Below are 17,040 nucleotides of genomic sequence, written 5' to 3' on the forward strand. Positions count from 1 at the left end.
AAGCCAGTATGGTAGTCAATCCCAAACCAGGTAAACCTCCAGAACTGTGAAAATCCTATAGCCCATTCTCACTACTCAATGGGGAAACCAAAATACTCACCAAAGTACTTGTAAACAGACTGCAGGCAGTAATTTCATCATTGATCCACCCAAATCAATGCAACTTAATTCCGGAAAAGTCTACCTGCATGAACATCCAGAGATTACATCTGGCAATTGAATGGGCTCCTGCCATTAGCGAACCCCTGACACTGTTTGCTATAGAGTTTGAGAAGGCGTTTGACTCGTGATTTGGGAGGCCCTCTGGGAAATTATGAAAAAATGGGTTTTGGAGCGAACCTTTTGGACTGGGTCCAACTATTGTACAAAGCTCTGCTCTCAGAAGTTAGAGTGACTGTCTGGTCATCCAAAACCTTTCAACTGGGAAGAGGGCACAATGGGTCCCATATCCCCATTACTATTCGCAATTGCCATGGAGCCTCTTGCCGTGTAGCTTCATCAGGAGGCATCATGAATGGGCTTCCGCTGGCCAGATGGTGGGGGAGACAAAATCTCCCTGTACGCAGTCAACCTAATAATACACCTAGGTAGCCCATCCCACTCCTGCCCAATAGTAACTCGAATGCTGAGGGACTACGGAACCTTCAGTAGCCTACGAGTGAACTGGGACAAGTCCATACTCTTTCCAATTGAGGGGATGACACAAGCAAGTCGAACCTGAGCACTTGCGCTACCTGGGCGTTAGAGTCAAAGTGGACCTTTCAGGTATCTCACAACCTGCACCCAATTACAGGACGCTTTGCTCTAGATGTCCGGCACTGGAAGGCACTCCCGTTCTCCCTGCCCTCTTTGAAATGCTCGCACTACCATGCTTCCTCAACGTTATACAAAACACCCCCTTACGGATCACGGACCCAGAATTCGATAGGATCGACAATATCCCTCGGGACCTTCTCTGGGGAGTTGGACACCCGCAAATCGATCTGGCCCCATTGCAATGGTCAATCTGGGAGGGTGGAATCGGGCTGCCACAAATCAAATCATACTTCTGGGCGTCCCAGATGGTGGTTATTAATGATGTACTACATGGGGACCGGGACCTGCCCCACATACAGGCAGAAATCATGGGGCTACAAGGCAGGACCCCAACTGCAAATCTGTATAAAATGGTAGGAACCCCCCCAACCCCACAATGGCACTCCCTATGACAATTATATGGAAAGACGCTCGTAGACATATTGGCTGGGACGGCAAATTGACTTTGGCACAGTCCTTATGGAAGAAAAGGAAACTGCCAGAAGTGAACAAATTGATGATGTGGTCAGAATAGTTGGAATCGGGCATCGGGAAAATAGGGGCCATGCTCACTGAGGGGTCCCTTAGCTCCTTTCTGGAATTGAGACTCAAATTTGGCCTACCAAACACAGAACACTACCACTTTCTGCAGATCACCCATGCCCTAACCAAACATCTTCCATGTCCATCAGATACGCCACATTGCTCGCCACTCGAACGTAACGTTCTCCTAGAACCCATTGCTACCAAAGTCACATCTACACTATATCAAGCAATCACAGCCTTCGCATCTTCAGAATGATCTAGCCTCAAGATGAAATGGGAAGGGGATGTGGGGCCCCACTGATCCAGAAGACTGGATACTGGCCATGATGCACCCACGTGAAATTGCTCCTCCAGACTTCGCTTGGAGGTAAGGTACATTCATTCTTATCCTATGGGAATTCCCCCAGGTCCATACCTTCTGGCAGTCATGCTGCAATAAGCTATCAGAAGTATTAGGAGTGGAAGTACCACTGGACTCTAAATTACTGCTGTTGGGTATATGGGGGGACAAAAAGTTTGGGCGATATGAGAAACTTTTTCTATACACTATGATAGGCCTGATCAAACGTAACATTGCAACATTGCAATGAAGTGGGGGTCTGTGGACCGCCCCAGCTGTACACAATGGGTCTCCGATGTAGATAGGTGTGCGTTGATGGAACTCTGTGTTTATACGGCTCGGGGGTGTACAGAGAAGGCTGCTAAGATCTGGAACAAATGGGAAGAGGGGGACTGGTGAGCTACAACAAGTTTGATTAAATACATAAATTGAGAGGCATTGAGGACTGGGCATAAACATTTGGTACTGCTCTCTAACATCTGTGTAGCTGTGTTATCACAGTTAATGTAATTATGCAAATTAATGATGGCATACTGATGGAATATTATTGATTGATTGTATTTCATATGTTTCACAAATTCAATAAAATGTTATATTAAAAAAAAAACATAGGTTACCAGCAAACTTAACAAATGTCTACTTAATATTCCTTCAACCCAAATTTAGTCACTAAATTGTAGCACAATTAACAGTTAGAATATGCCAACAGGTGTCTAACTACATCCATAATACTAAAATATTTCTTTTCAAAGTCAAACTGGTTAGAATATGCCAACAGGTATCTAACTACTTGAAAAATACCCTTCAATCCAAAACACTTCAAATATGCCATCTCAATTCTTATACGACAAAACATCTTCTAACATCTAATGTAGTTAAAATACGCCAACAGCTATCTAACTATTTCAAGCATTCCCTTAATCACAACATACTTCAAACAAACATACTATCACACTTACACTCACATAATTGTAATCAGGTTTTTTAATCCAGTATGGATTTTCTTTCCCAATAATGTCAATACAATAGCAGTGTGTCAAACACTAATGTTGTTCCAAATATAGTACTTGGAATGTACTGTTTATGAGGGTCTGAAAAGAAAAAGTATATGTATAATTGTATACAACTAAAGCTTTTAAACTATCCTGCTTAACAAGTTGTACTGGTTTTTTCCACAGAAAATAAACCAGAGATTCCAGCTTCATAACGCTATGACACTAAGTAACCATACCAAGTATAATCTAATACATATTCTATGAGCACTATCCTCAATTGTACTTCATTCATAAGTACCATGTACAGTTCAATTACATCATACCTCCATATTACAAACACTTTGTACTCTCACTACATTACCTACAATTACTATACACATATTACTACTGTGGTCATTCTGGCCTTAATCCTACTACATTACCCATAATTACTACAGACACATTAGTACTGTGGTGGTTGTGTCCAGTGGACATATTCTTGGGGCCATGGGATATGGTCATGCCCCCCAGAATCTGGCTACTAGCCACAACCACCACAATACAATCAACCATATAAAAAGTACATGCAATAGACCGTCAAATAATAAAACTCACCCTAAACCCCTGCAATCAAAAAAGATGTCCACGGACTTGGCGGCATTTCTAAACACTTTTTTCACTCAGCTCCATATTACCTTCATTCCACTTCCCTACCATTTCTATGCCCTCTTTCAGCCATCAAATAACCCCAAATGTCTTTTCCAAGCTGTCCATTCTCTGCGCTGTCCGTGAACTGCCAGCAGAGAACCCATCAGGCCTCACTGGGATATTGTCCATTTGAGTTGCTTTACGGCAGAGAGCCCAGGGATATTCTCGATATGTTCAGAGAAACGTGGGAGGAGAGGCAAGAAGCCATATTATCTATTTCCCAAACGGTGCAAAACGTAAAGCAACACATGGCTACAGTTAGGGAGATTGTGAAAAACTATTTAGACCAAGACCAGGAAAATCAGAAGGCCTGCTATGATAGGAAGGCCGTATCATGCTCCTTTTTTCGGTAGGCCAAAAGGTCTTAGTGTTATTACCGACCACAGACCATAAATGGTGTTGAAATGGTTTGGACCATATAATTTATTGGAGAAAAAAGACCCCTGGTTTCCCAACCTGACCGGTTACAGAAAACACAACTTTATCACATTAATCTATTAAAGGAGTGGAGGGTAGACTGCAGTGAGAGTTGCACCATAACTATGGTCACGTAGCTTATGGATGTCAGCAAGAAAACAGCCTATTACCACCAGAACTCAAACGCAACAAGAAGACATCAAAGTCCTGTTAATTCACCAATGTCTTTAAGGATCAGCCAGGAAGGGTCAAAAACGTCTTCCATGCGATAAGAAAATCCCAAGGGATGGTAGTAAATCTCCAACCATACCGAAACCCTAAGGCTAGGAAAGAAATAATTGAACAGGAAGTGGAGAATATGATTAAGGCTGACTTTATCGAGCATTCGGAGAGTCCATGGTCTTCGCCAATAGTCTCATTTGCAAAACCTGATCAATCAAGGAGGTTTTGCATTGATTGCCGGAAGCTGATTTAGATCTCACAATTTGACAACATGCTCCGAAGAGATGATTTGATTGACAAATTGGGCAGTGTTAAGTTCATCTCCACGATTGTTCTTACTAAAGGCTAGGTGCAAGTCCCTCTCAAACTCTCAAATAGAGAGAAAACTGCTTTCTCCACCCCTCAGGGGTTATTTCAATTCAAAGTGTTACCCTTTGGGTTGCATGGGGCCCCAGCAACCTTCCAGTGCCTAATGGACCGGGTTGTGCGACCCTTCTCACACTTCTGCGGGGCATAGGTTGACGATATCTGCGCTGATGACGCTTTTCATCTGTACAAAATCGTCAGGGCATTAAGAAAGGCAGGACTGAAGGCAAACCCAAAGAAATGTCATGTAGCTCAATCAGTAGTTAAGTACCTGGGATTCTTTGTGAGCAATGTGCTGGTGCAGTCCCAAGTTGAAAAGGTCAAGGCAGTAAAACATAATCCTACAACGCGAAACCAAAAGGTAGCTCTGTGCTTTTTTAGGGCTTACAAGTTATTGCGTAGATTTATCCCTAATTATTCTACCATTTCTGCAGACAAACTTATAATTGCACATCCCGAAAAGTTGGTATGGGACAGTCAGGATCAACATAGCTTGAATACCCTGAAGAACATTTTATGTAGTGCGCCAGTACTAAAAGATCCAAACTTCAATCAAGAATTTATATTACAGACCAATGCATCTAAGATCATTCTTGGAGCTATCTTATCACAAGAATATGGTGGCATAGAGCATCCGTTCCTATACATAATCAGAAGCTTTTCCTAAGAGAGCAGAACTACAGCACCATAGAATTGGTACTCTTAGCCATTAAATAGTCAATAATATTATTATTATCTCACTGGCTGAAAGTTCAGACTTGTCACCAACCACTCTCCACTCACCTGGCTAAGTCTGAGAAAAGAGTCCAATGCTCGAATCATGCGATGGCTTCTTGACCTCCAACCCTTCTGCTTTTCAGTAGAGCACAGAAAGGGGCAGCTGCAAGGGAATGTAGATTTTCTCCGCTGATTCTCGATCACTGAAGAAGAGGAGACTAAAGTCCTAAGGGAGAGGGTATGTGATGAATCGCAGGATTCTGTTTTTGTCCTCAGGGGGAGCCTTTCTTTATGAGGCTAGGGAGCAGAGTCCACTACATGATGCCCTCCCTAGGTGTAGAGGCAAGCAGGACATCACTGGGAGAGACTTCCCCCATGGGGAAAAAGACTCCCGTACCGATGAAGAACTCCCTGGTACTTTGACAAAGAAAACCAATAGAACAATAATTGGTACTGTGACAAAGAAACACAATAGTACAATAATGAATGCTAGGCCAACACAAAAGATGGACTATAACATTATGCAGGCGAAGCCCCAGCACAGCGTCATAAGTACTGGAGGCAGAGAGAGAGAAACCTGTGAAGTTCAAAGCTACCGTGGTAGCAAAGCGCGAGGAGAAGCAGAGAAGGTGTGGTTTCTTGCACACGCAGGAAACCTGGATGCAACAGTGCCCAAGTTGCACCGGGTTGCTGAGATGTTCTTGAGAGCCGAGCAAACAAATAAGGATCTCTGGAAAGCGATATCCAGACCTGTAGAGAGAGGAGACGATGTAGGGAGATACTTTCCTGACTGTGAAAGAGCGCATGAAGCGAGACCGCAGAGGGTGTCGGAGAGAGAAGAAGCCACAACAGAGGTTGCCGTACTGACATATCCAAGAAGCGAACTACCGACCTGGTGATGCAGTGCCAACACCAGGGAGATGCAAAATAACCAGGAGAGTAAGAACCAACACTGGGTCAATAATACTCATCCCAGTGAGACAAAAGTAACCTGAAGAGTGAGGGCAATTACTGGGTCCATCACAGTTGTCCTTGTGAGATGCAAAGGAGACAGAAGAGTAAGAACCTACACTGGGTCAATCATACGCATCATAGTGAGACAGAGAGTAACCAGACGAGTGAGAGCAATTACTGGGCCGATCATAGTCATCCCAGTGAGACACAAAAGAGCCAGAAGAGTAAGAGCCATTCCTCTGGTCATTATACTCGTCCCAGTGAGACACAGAATAATAAAAAGAATAATAAAAAGAGAGAGAATCATCACTGGGTTCATCATACTCGTCCCAGTGAAAACCCAAGTGATAAGATGATTGAAGAATACAATTCTATGTCAAGACCAGAGGCGTGCATTATGCTTCAAATTCTTTATTACCACTCTTCAGCAATTTCAACAAAATAACAGAAAAAACTTTGGAAATGAACTCAACTGCTCTTTTTCCTTTCTTTTAAACCTACATTTCACTCTGTTCTCTGCATATCTGTATGTTCTTGCCCTGTCTACATGTCACTTACCATCCATCAACTCCTCCTCTTCTTTTTCTGTTCTTCAGCAAGATAAGTGCACCTTTCTTACCACAGAGCGAATTGATTGATTTCGAGTGTATTAGTGGAGTGTTATCATACAGATCGAGTTGATTTGTCTTTATTATATACTAAGGAATTGTTATCAGGGTTATAACAATAGTATAAGCATACAGCATTACTGAGTTTAGAATGTGCACGCTCTTTAGGGTGTTTTTCTTCTGGAGGGAACCCATCGCTTCATTAGCATCCAGTGCGCTGCTGGTGCCACAATTCTGAAAGCCGGTAGCAGCAGGGCCCGGAGCCAGCAGGGGAAGGGAAACAGGACCTGTGTTGCATTTCCGACACAGACGTGGCCCCGTTTCCCTTCCTGAGAGGAGCACACAGGGCCCCTCCCTCATGGAGGTAGGGTCTAAGCGCGACGAACGAAAAGGATCTCTCAGACCCCCTCCCTCGCAGGGGCGGCCCAGGGAGAGAGCATGTCACGGGAGCGACAAAACCCCACAGACGGCGACCTCTCACAGAGATTGAGAATGAAACCAGCCGCAGCAGTGATTTAATTATCTAACATTCTCTTAGAATGCAGTGCGGGCGAGATAAGCCCAGCAGGGCATAACGGGAGCGTGAAAGCTCATGCACAAAGGATTTGAAGCCCTCTGCTGGTAAACCCAGCATACAGAGGCATTAATATACGGTATCCGGTCATTATGTCGAAAAACATTTTCGACATACAAATATGTCGAATCAAAAGTGCCGACATTTTATTGCTTCGAATTTATTTTATTTTTAAGGGTTTAGTTTTGTTTAGTTGGCCAAAAAAAGATGTTTTTTTAAAAAAAAAAAACAGGGGGTTGGGGTGGAACCCCCAAAAAAAAAACAATTAAAAAAAGGCATTCGAAAAAAAACATTTTGGCAATTTTGATTCGACATATTTGTATTTCGAAATAGTGACTTCGAAAAAGTCACGATAAACCTTAAGATACAGTTGGAGGACAGGCTCCTCACGAGGGTAGCAAATAGTGCCCAATGAAGACATAACAATGAGAAAGAGGTGCTAGCCACACAAAAAAAACAATACATAAATAAGGATATAAGATAGCATCATCCAGCACAACGCAGCAGTGGGAGGGCAAGTCAGTCTGCGAGTTCAGGTACTGGCACAAAGCACACAGTCATTGTGGGAATGTCTGAATACGAGTGGAGCGAAGAGGAGCAGAGCTTACAGCTTCAAGCTTGGAAGCTCGTCAGCGGATACAGTGGCTCAAAGGGTGAAGCTCTTGGAAGATAAACTGGCTACTTTAGAGTCAATGTTAAGCCAGCCTCGTAAAACCCAGAGACAAAGCAACACACATCCATCAAGATCTCGGAAAGAGGCCTTAAGGGGTGTTCCAAGACCTGCAAGAGGAAATCCTCTACTGACCGCCGAGTCATGCCTGCGGGCCGGACAAAGAGGCCCCAGAGGCTGCTGACACGTTTGGGAGTCTAAGGAACGCTTTCCTGCAGAAATCAGCTGTGCTAAGCCTCATGACCACCTCCCCAGGGAATGATAATATGGGAGACCCAGAGGGAGACTCAGAGGAAAAGTCACCAGAGGCCACGATATCCTTGCAGGAGGAACGAGACAATCCAGAGGAGGATTGGCCTGCTGGGGGCAAAAGGGCCCAGAAAGAGAAGCATCAGGAAAGTGAAGGTGAAGAAATATCAGGCATGTTTGAGCCTGAGAACATCAGGAACCCCAGGTCGTCAGACTGGCAACCATCACCCAGAGTGTCAAAATCATGACCCATAGGTCAAGAAAGCGCTAGACAAGGACACAAGACAGCGAATGAGGGTAGAGTGTCCCTGCCCATACCTGCCAGGCAAGATCGCGAAAGCGCCCGAGTTGGATCCCAAGATGCTGGTCTTTGTCAATAAAACAGCTAAGGACCCACGTAAGGGGATAGACAGCTAGTGGAGAAGTTGCCAGGAGAAAGTGCTGTAACTCAGGTCTGTTGGCAAAAATCATGGACTTGGCGGAGCACGCCACAGACACAGGGGAAGAGGTGGATGCGGATGCGCCATCAAACTGGGCCCAAAGAACAGTGTGTTTGCCCGGGAACGTGAACTGCACAATATTCATCAGAAAGGAGAATGGGCCTCCTGCTGAAGATAGACGCAAAGCTAGGGGACCTAGCCACGTATGAAGCAGGAGAATCAGCGCAAGGCCTCCTATTCGGAGAGACTTTTGGCAAGGAAATGGGGAGGTTCGTAGGGACTTACACCTCCCTTGAGAAAGCTCAGGTCTCAATAAGGAAAATCCTCCCAGGCAGAGTTTTTGCTGGGACCGGCCGCTATAGAGGTCGAGCAGCCGGTCGATTTCAAGGTACGAGGAGGCCTCAGAACAACAAAGCCCACTACTGGGAAAATAGGCAGCAAGACTCCTTCTTCCCTGACACAGAACGGTTTCCCAGAGGCCGCATAGGTCGAGGTCCAGAAAGAGGTCAAGGCCCCGCCACAGATGAGACCCTGCATATACACACTGGTTCGGAGAGGTCACTGCAAAAGTTGCAGAATTGGAGCGTGCTTACCAGAGATGCATGGGTACTTCAGACAGCCAGATGGTTGCATTTAGACTTTGTGCAAGAACCAGTGCAGGAGTTGACCCCGCTCGCGATAAACATGGCGCAGGCAGAGAGGGAGAGCCTACACTATAAACTAGGTCAGCTAGAGTAGAAAAGGGCCACCAAGCGATGCACAGCAATCCCGTAATGTATAAACAATATGTTACGGGTACACAGGAAGAAGAAAATGAGGCCAGTCATAAACCTGAAGGAATGAACGGCTGAGTGCTATACTGTCACTTCAAGATGGAATGTATTCATCAGCTACGAGACACCTTAAGGCAGCGGTATTCAAACTATGGGCCACGCCCCCACAGGGGGCCGCCGGTACATCCCTGGGGGGCTGTGCGAGCCCAGCCTGAAAACTAAAAAAAAAAATATATATATATATATATATATATATATATCTTTTTTTTAGTTTGGAAGAAATGGGCTGGGGTCGGCTCACATGGTTAGGCTTAAGCATGAAACTGTCTCAATGAAAAAAGTGGCCTGCAGTTGTAAATGAATATTCATTCCTTTACTCACAGAGTGTTTCATTAGTACCCTAGGGGGTGTTTTGTGTTAAAATGTAAGTCAATTGTGATATTTAAAGAATATTTATTCAGCAACAATGGTCAAAATTACTAACTGCATAGTGAAGTAAGTCATCAAACTGGCCCACATTGGCCAAAAAGGTGGCCCATTTTGACTGGCCCACACTAGCATTTTGCATTTTTGGCACAGACATTGCCCTATTGCCCTATCGGCCAGTCCTAGCCTGGTGGCTCATCCATAATGGCGAGGGGGCACCCACCCAGTGGCCCCCTCACCCATTATGGAGGAGCTAAGGAGCCAGCCCATTGAAACAGTGAGCAATCCCTCAGCTGCTTTTTTCCAGCTCAGGGAGTGCTCCTGGGCTGGCTGAACTGTCTAAGGGAAACACGATTTCCTTTTGACAGTTCAGTTCCCCAGCCTTGCACATGCTCGCTGAACCATGCAAGACTGGGGCATTTTGCTTCCCCAGCATTGCATAGCTCATTGGAAATGCTGGCTGGGGCACTGCATGTCTGTATGTGCAAGGGGGAGCTCCTGCGCCTCCTCGCACATACGAACAGAGCAGCCTGGAGCAGGGCATTTCAGCACCCACACGCAGGCCATTGCAGAAGGTAAGTTTATGTTCATTTTTTGTATTTAAACATGTGTATGGATGCGTGTATGCTTGTGTTATGAGTGAGTGTATGGTGACGGATGCTCGTGTGAATGATAGGGTGATTGCTGTATGAATGTGTGTTCATTTGTTTTAGTCCGTTGAGCTGATTTTGGCAAGTGGTGGATAGAGGGGGGAATGAGGGTTGTACAACAAAGGCATTTTAAAAATGCCTAAATGCCTTTGTTGCATCCCCCTACCCACATGACAAAATCAGCTGTCCTTCTGAGGCGCTATGGAGCACAAGGGACAGGGATTGTATTTTTTTTTACTGGATTTCTATCATAGATGTCCAGTCAAAAATACCATGCTCTCCCCCTTGGCACCCCAGTGCCTTGCATACACACATAATCATGTTGATTGTGTTAGGTCCAGGGGACAGGGATGGTATCCTTTTACTGGACATCTATCATAGATGTCCAGTAAAAAATGTCATGCCTGCCCCCTGAGCCTCCCAGCACCAATTGCAAACTGTTTGGCTATTTACCCATTTTTTTTCTTTTAAGGTATGCTCTACAATGCAACATTTTAACCCATTATTTAAAAGTAATTCATGGGGGGAAAACCTCCCTGAACCTCCCTTCTTTGGTTCGGGCTCCCTCACTGCGCTCGGACGCTATGGCATTTGTGGGGGAAATAGTTCTGCCCTTCCACTTAAAAAATTCACCAGTCACCACTGGCCCTCGGACTGTGTTGGGAATGGGATAGGGGGAGCCCAAGGACTGTGGTGGGAGAAGAATGGGCGGGAACCATGGGATAGTGGTGGGAGCAGGGTGGGGAGAGCCCAGGATATGTGTTAGGGTGGGGAGAGCCCAGGGACTGGGTAGGAGTGGGATGAGGGAGTCCAGCAACTGTGATGGAAGCAGGTGACGGCGCGCAATACATACAGTCCCTTTGGCATTTTTTTTGGGGGGGGGGTGGCCTGCCCAAAATTTGCTCAGGAGGGCCCAGGCCAAAAAAGTTTGAAGTCCACTGCCTTAAGGTAAGGAGACTGGTTGACCAGAACAGACCTGAAATATGCCTACCTCATGGTACCGGTCAAAGCAGAATTTCGACCATTCCTAGCATTCGTCTGAGACCGGGAAGTTCTGGCAGTTCAAGATGATGCCCTTCGGACTAGCATCAGTGCCATGGGCATTTACCAAGCTCATGAGACCAGTAGCGATCAGGGAGAAAGGGATCCGTATGATCATATACCTAGACAACATGCTGCTACTGGCAGACAACAGAGAAGCTCTGGTATATCAGACAAAATGGGTGAAAGGGCTCCTTGCCTCACTAGGATTCCTAGTGAATCAGGAGAAATCAGACATGACTCCAAGTCAGCGACACTAGAGTTGCCAGTCTGAAAGATCTGAGACATCAAAAAAGAGATCAAAGCATGCCTAAGCAAGCAGGTAATATTCCCTAAGGGTCCTAGCGAGAATAGTAGGGCTATTAGAGTGACCTATTCAAGCCATTTTCCCAGGACCCTTACATAATCAAGCCCTGGAAAAGCTAAAAATAAAGCATCTCCAGCAGGGGCTGAAATATCATCCGCTGATCCTGCTCGATCGCGAGTCCATCACAGAACTAGAGTGGTGGTTGAAGAATATGGATGCTTGGAATGGGCGAGCCATCTTCGGAGACTGTGCCCATCTAGTTATAGAGTCAGACACCAGCAGAATGGGCTGGGAAAGCACGATACGGCTCGCTAGAGACAGGGGAGAAATGGAGCCCAGAAGAGCTGAAGCTCCACATAAATTGCTTAGAGCTACTACCTGGATCTTTTGCAATCAAAGCTTTCATGAAGGGGAAAGTGAATTCATGCATTCTGCTGAAGATGGACAACATCTTAGCAGTCAAGTACATCAATCACCTAGTAGAAACAAGGCCCAAGCTCCTAGCGTAGCTGGCAAAGGACTTCTGGCATTTTTGCCTTCAGTCAGGGACTTCAGTCACAGCAGAACACCTGCTGCCGGGTACACTCAACGTAGTAGCAGACTGGAACTCCCGATAACTGACAGACTCCACCAACTGGAAGCTGAACACAGAGGTATTTCAACAGCTGGAGCAGATATGGGGGCCAGTGCACACAGATCTATTTGTGTTACGGCTGAACGCAAAGGATGACAGCTACTTCAGATGGAGACTAGAACCGACAGCCCGAGAAGTGGATGCTTTTCTGAAGGATTGGAGAGGGGTACTGCACTATGCCTTTCCCCCTTCTTGATGCTGAGCAAGGTTCTAGCAAAGATGTGGTGAGAAGGAGCAAAGCTGTTACTAGTAGCCCCGTTGTGGAAGTCCCAAGTATGGTTTCCGACCCTGATGATGCTGACCACAAACCTCCCGTAGATCCGTCCGGCTGGAGAGCACCTGCTCACTGAGCCAGCTGTGCCGTTTCATCCTCTGAGAGTGAAGGGGACTCTCCCATTAATAGTGTGCAGTATATCAGGAAACACTGAACATTGCCAGGCATTTCTAAACAGGCAGCAGAGCTCATCGCAGAGACATTGGCTCCATCCACACAGAGGATCTACGACGCAGCGTGGAATGAATGGTCGAGCTGGTGCAGAGGGATGACAAGAATGCTTTCAGGACCATTGGGGTCTATAGGTCAGCAATATCAGTAGGACATCTGCCCATAGATGTGGTCCCGGTAGGAGAGAACCCAGCAGTAGTGAGGCTCATAAAGGGAACCCGATTCAGAGAAACCCCAGAACCAAAATATTTACAATTGTGGGACGTGACGATAGTGTTACGAGTCCTGGTGAGTTGGCTTGCGAACAGGTACCTATCATTAAAGCAATGTCAGGCAAACTAGCCATGCTGTTATGCCAAGTGTCGTGCAGACGAGTGGCAGACGTCAGGGCCCTAGAGGTGAACAGGAAGACTTTCGGACCAGAAGGAGTGACTTTTACACTAGCTAGGAGAACAAAGACAAATTCCTCATCTATCTCTTATCCCGAGTTACCAGGACACCGAAATGGTGTGTAGCAGCATGTATCAGAGAGTACGAGGAAAGAACAGCAGAGACAAGGCCTGTTGGCATCACCCAACTCTTAATAGCGCATAGGAAGCCTTACCAGGCAGTAGCGACAGCCACCATCGCCAGATGGGTGCTAGAGATTATGCAATTAGCGGGTATTGACTTAAGAAGACTCGGGGCACATTCAGTAAGGGGAGCTATGGCTTCAAAGGCTTTCGCTGGAGGGGTGACACTACAAGATATAATGCATGCAGCATGCTGGGTTAGCGATAGTGTGTTTAAGACCTTTTACTTTAAGCCAATTCAGGGATTGGCAACAACAGTAATGGGAAGCTTTGAACAAGCATAATGCTTGCCTCCATTCTTAACATAGAATGGAGATTACCCTTGCATCCTACGCAGGGAGTCTTGATTCTATTAAAGACAAGGAGGCGAGCATTAATTTACCGGCAAGCGCAAGCACTGTACAAAGCATAAAATGATTTGAGGGACAGTGCATTTCTTCCACCCTAAATATGTTTGTATTGTGTGCTCCACAGGAGATTATCAGAATGCTTACTGGGCGAGAAGGAATGAGCCGCGACACAGCGCAGAGAGAGTGATATGACGGAGCAGATCTGCAGCGGACCCAAGGCAGTTGGAAGCCAGAGTTTTGTTGGAATTTTCATTAAATTCAAGGTTACAGCTACGGATTAGTTCAGAGCATCCAAAGAAGACAAGGAGTTGATGGACGGGAAGTGACATGTAGACAGGGCTAGGACTGCCAAGGACTACAGATATGCAGAAAACAGAGGGAAATTAATGTAGTTTTAAAGGAAAGAAAAAAGGAAAATTAGTAGTTGAGTTTTTTCTGTTATTTTGTTGAAACTGCTGAAGAGTGGTATTAAAGAAGTTAAAGCATAATGCTTGCCTCCTTAACTTTAATAGAATCAAGACTCCCTGCGCAGTATGCAGGAGTAATCTTCATTGTTCATAATATTCAAGATTCAAGTTGGATGTCAGATAAAGAGAGACTTTCAATTTTCACTCTCTACTCTGCTATATCTGATACTCTTGATATCCTTGCCCCTGCCATGAGAATCTGCCTGAAGCCCAAAGCCAAATGTAACTCCTGGTATGACTCGGATCTCGTCACCCTTAAAAGCAAGTGCAGGGTGGCAGAGAGGAAATGACGTGCTTCATGTTCATCCTCTGACAAACTGGCCTGTCGCCTGCTCCAAAGGCAATACCGGCTCTCCGTTCTCACCAAGAAGAGAGCCCTTATCCAAGCCCGCATCACTGTGGCATCTAACAATTCGGCTGAACTCTTTAAAATCTGCAAGGAGCTGGCCAACCCTGCTGCAGTCTCTACCTCTCCTGTCCCCTCCCAGGCCCTCTGTACGGCACTGGCCTCTCACTTCATTTAAAAAACTCAGGACATCCTGTCCTCACTCTCCTCCCATCACCTCCCCCCTCTATTCCCTGCCCATCCTCTGGCACTTCTGCAGCCACCCCTCCTCTCTCCTTCTCTGCCTTTCCCCTTTTTTCTGCTGACAAGGTTTCGAGACAAGTCCGATCTATGAAAGTCTCATGAACACAGGTCCACCCCTGTTCCTCCAAAACTATTAAGGACCACATCTACTCCTTGGCTCCTGCCCTTGCTGACTTCTGCAATCACTCCTTCGCCTCTGGAATCTTCCCATCCCCTCTCAAGCACTCCCTTGTGCACCCCCTTCTTAAGAAACCCTCTTCCGACCCTTCCTGCCCAGCTAACTATATCCCAATCTCTATCACTCCCTTCCTGGGCAAGCTCCTGGAGAAACTGGCCATCTCCCAGCTTAATCTCCATGCTGAATCTGTTGGTAGCCTTCATGACCATCAGTCTGGCTTCAGAGCTGCCAGAAGCACGGAAACTGCTCTCGTGAACATCCGTGAGGACCTGCTCTCGAACCTTGACTCTAACATTCCATGTGTTCTCATTTTGCTTGATCTCTCTTCTGCCTTTGATACTGTCAATCTTACCATCCTGCTCAACCGTCTCCGTGATAACCTGGGTATTACTGGACATGCTCTGGCTTGGCTGACCTCTTTCCTCTCAAATCGACCCTCCCAGGTCCAACTTGGGTCTTTCGTCTCTGACATCTTTTTCTCTACCTGTGGTGTCCCCCAGGGTTCTAACCTCTCTCCCTGGCTGTTCAACCAGTATCTGACTCTTCTCGCCCACCGCATCGCTGATCTCTGCCCCAACTTTCAGTGCTATGCGGATGATACCCAGCTCACTTTCAGGCTACCCTCGGTCTCCTCTTCTCCTTCCCACATCTCTGACTGTCTTTCTGCTATCCAGGAATGGTGTGCCGCCAACGACCTCTGCCTTAACGCCAGTAAGACTGAGATTCTACTCATCGGCACACCCACTCCCTCCTTCCCTGCAGCTCTCTGGCCGGCCTCTCTTGGCCCTCTTCCTGCTCCTACCTGCAAGGCAAAAAACCTCGGGGTCATCTTCGACTCCACACTCTCCTTCTCTCCTCACATTTCTGACGTTTCTAAGAAGTCACACTACCAGCTGCACCTCCTCAGAGGTATCCTTCCTTTCCTCTCCTTCCCCCAGAAGCTCACTGTCTCCAGAGCCCTGGTTCTCTCGAAGCTGGACTACTGTAACAGCCTCTATCTAAATCTGCCTGCCTCTACTCTCCGCCCTCTGCAACTCATCCAGAACAGGACTGCGAGACTTGTCCTTGGCCTCAAGCCCAGGGACCGTATCTCTCCAGGACTGAAATCGCTACACTGGCTCCCTGTGGCTGCGAGGATTAAGTTCAAAATCCTCTGCATTGTCCACACGGCCTTCTGGGGTCTGGGGCCAAAATACCTTCAACTCTCTCTTCCTAAATATCTTCCTTCTCAAGCACTTCGCTCATCCGCCTCCAACTCCCTCAGGGTCAGCCGCTTCTCCAAGCAACGAGTTGGGGGGAGTTCTCGCTCCGCAGCAGGGGCCTCCCTCTGGAACAGCCGTCCTGCCTCCCTGAAACTTGAGGAGAACCATCTCTGGTTCCGGAAGCACCTCAAAACCTTCCTCTTTGCTTCTGCTTTCTCTCCCCCTCTCCCCTGCTAAATCACTGAAACTGTACTGAATCAGCAACTGTGCCACTCACCAATCTCGGTCTTTGGCCCAGCCACTCTCCCCTGCACTGCCGCCCTGGCAACCCCTGCACTGTGGGACTGTCTCTGTATCCCTACAGCCCCCCTTCCCAGCACTTGTCTGCACTTATCTTGCACTTGCCACCAGCTGGCCCTTATTATTTATCTTGTATGTTACTAACCCTGTACTGCACTTTCCCCTCTCCCTCTGCACTTTTCCCGTCCCCCCACCCATACACTTGCGCGATCTGAATGACACCTGGCCTAGTAGGATTGTTGTCTGTCTCCCCTTGTTCCCCCCTCCCTGCCTCGTCGCGCCTTGAAACACTTGTATATAAGCGCGTTACAAATGCCATATCATATCATATCATCATCATATGAGAGAGCCCTAAGGAAAGAACCTCAAGGAAAAGGAATATCTTTAAGGAGGACTTTGAAGTGTTAAGAGAAGAGAGGCCAAAAGAATTGGAAACCCCTAAGTTAACTAAGCAAAATAATACAAATGATAGTCAAGAACTATCTCAAGATTCTATATTGACAGAAGCTTGCTGAGAAAACAACAC

Source organism: Ambystoma mexicanum, chromosome 4q (genome assembly GCF_040938575.1).
Source record: "Ambystoma mexicanum isolate Mex_15411 chromosome 4q, UKY_AmexF1_1, whole genome shotgun sequence".
Lineage (NCBI taxonomy): Eukaryota > Metazoa > Chordata > Amphibia > Caudata > Ambystomatidae > Ambystoma > Ambystoma mexicanum.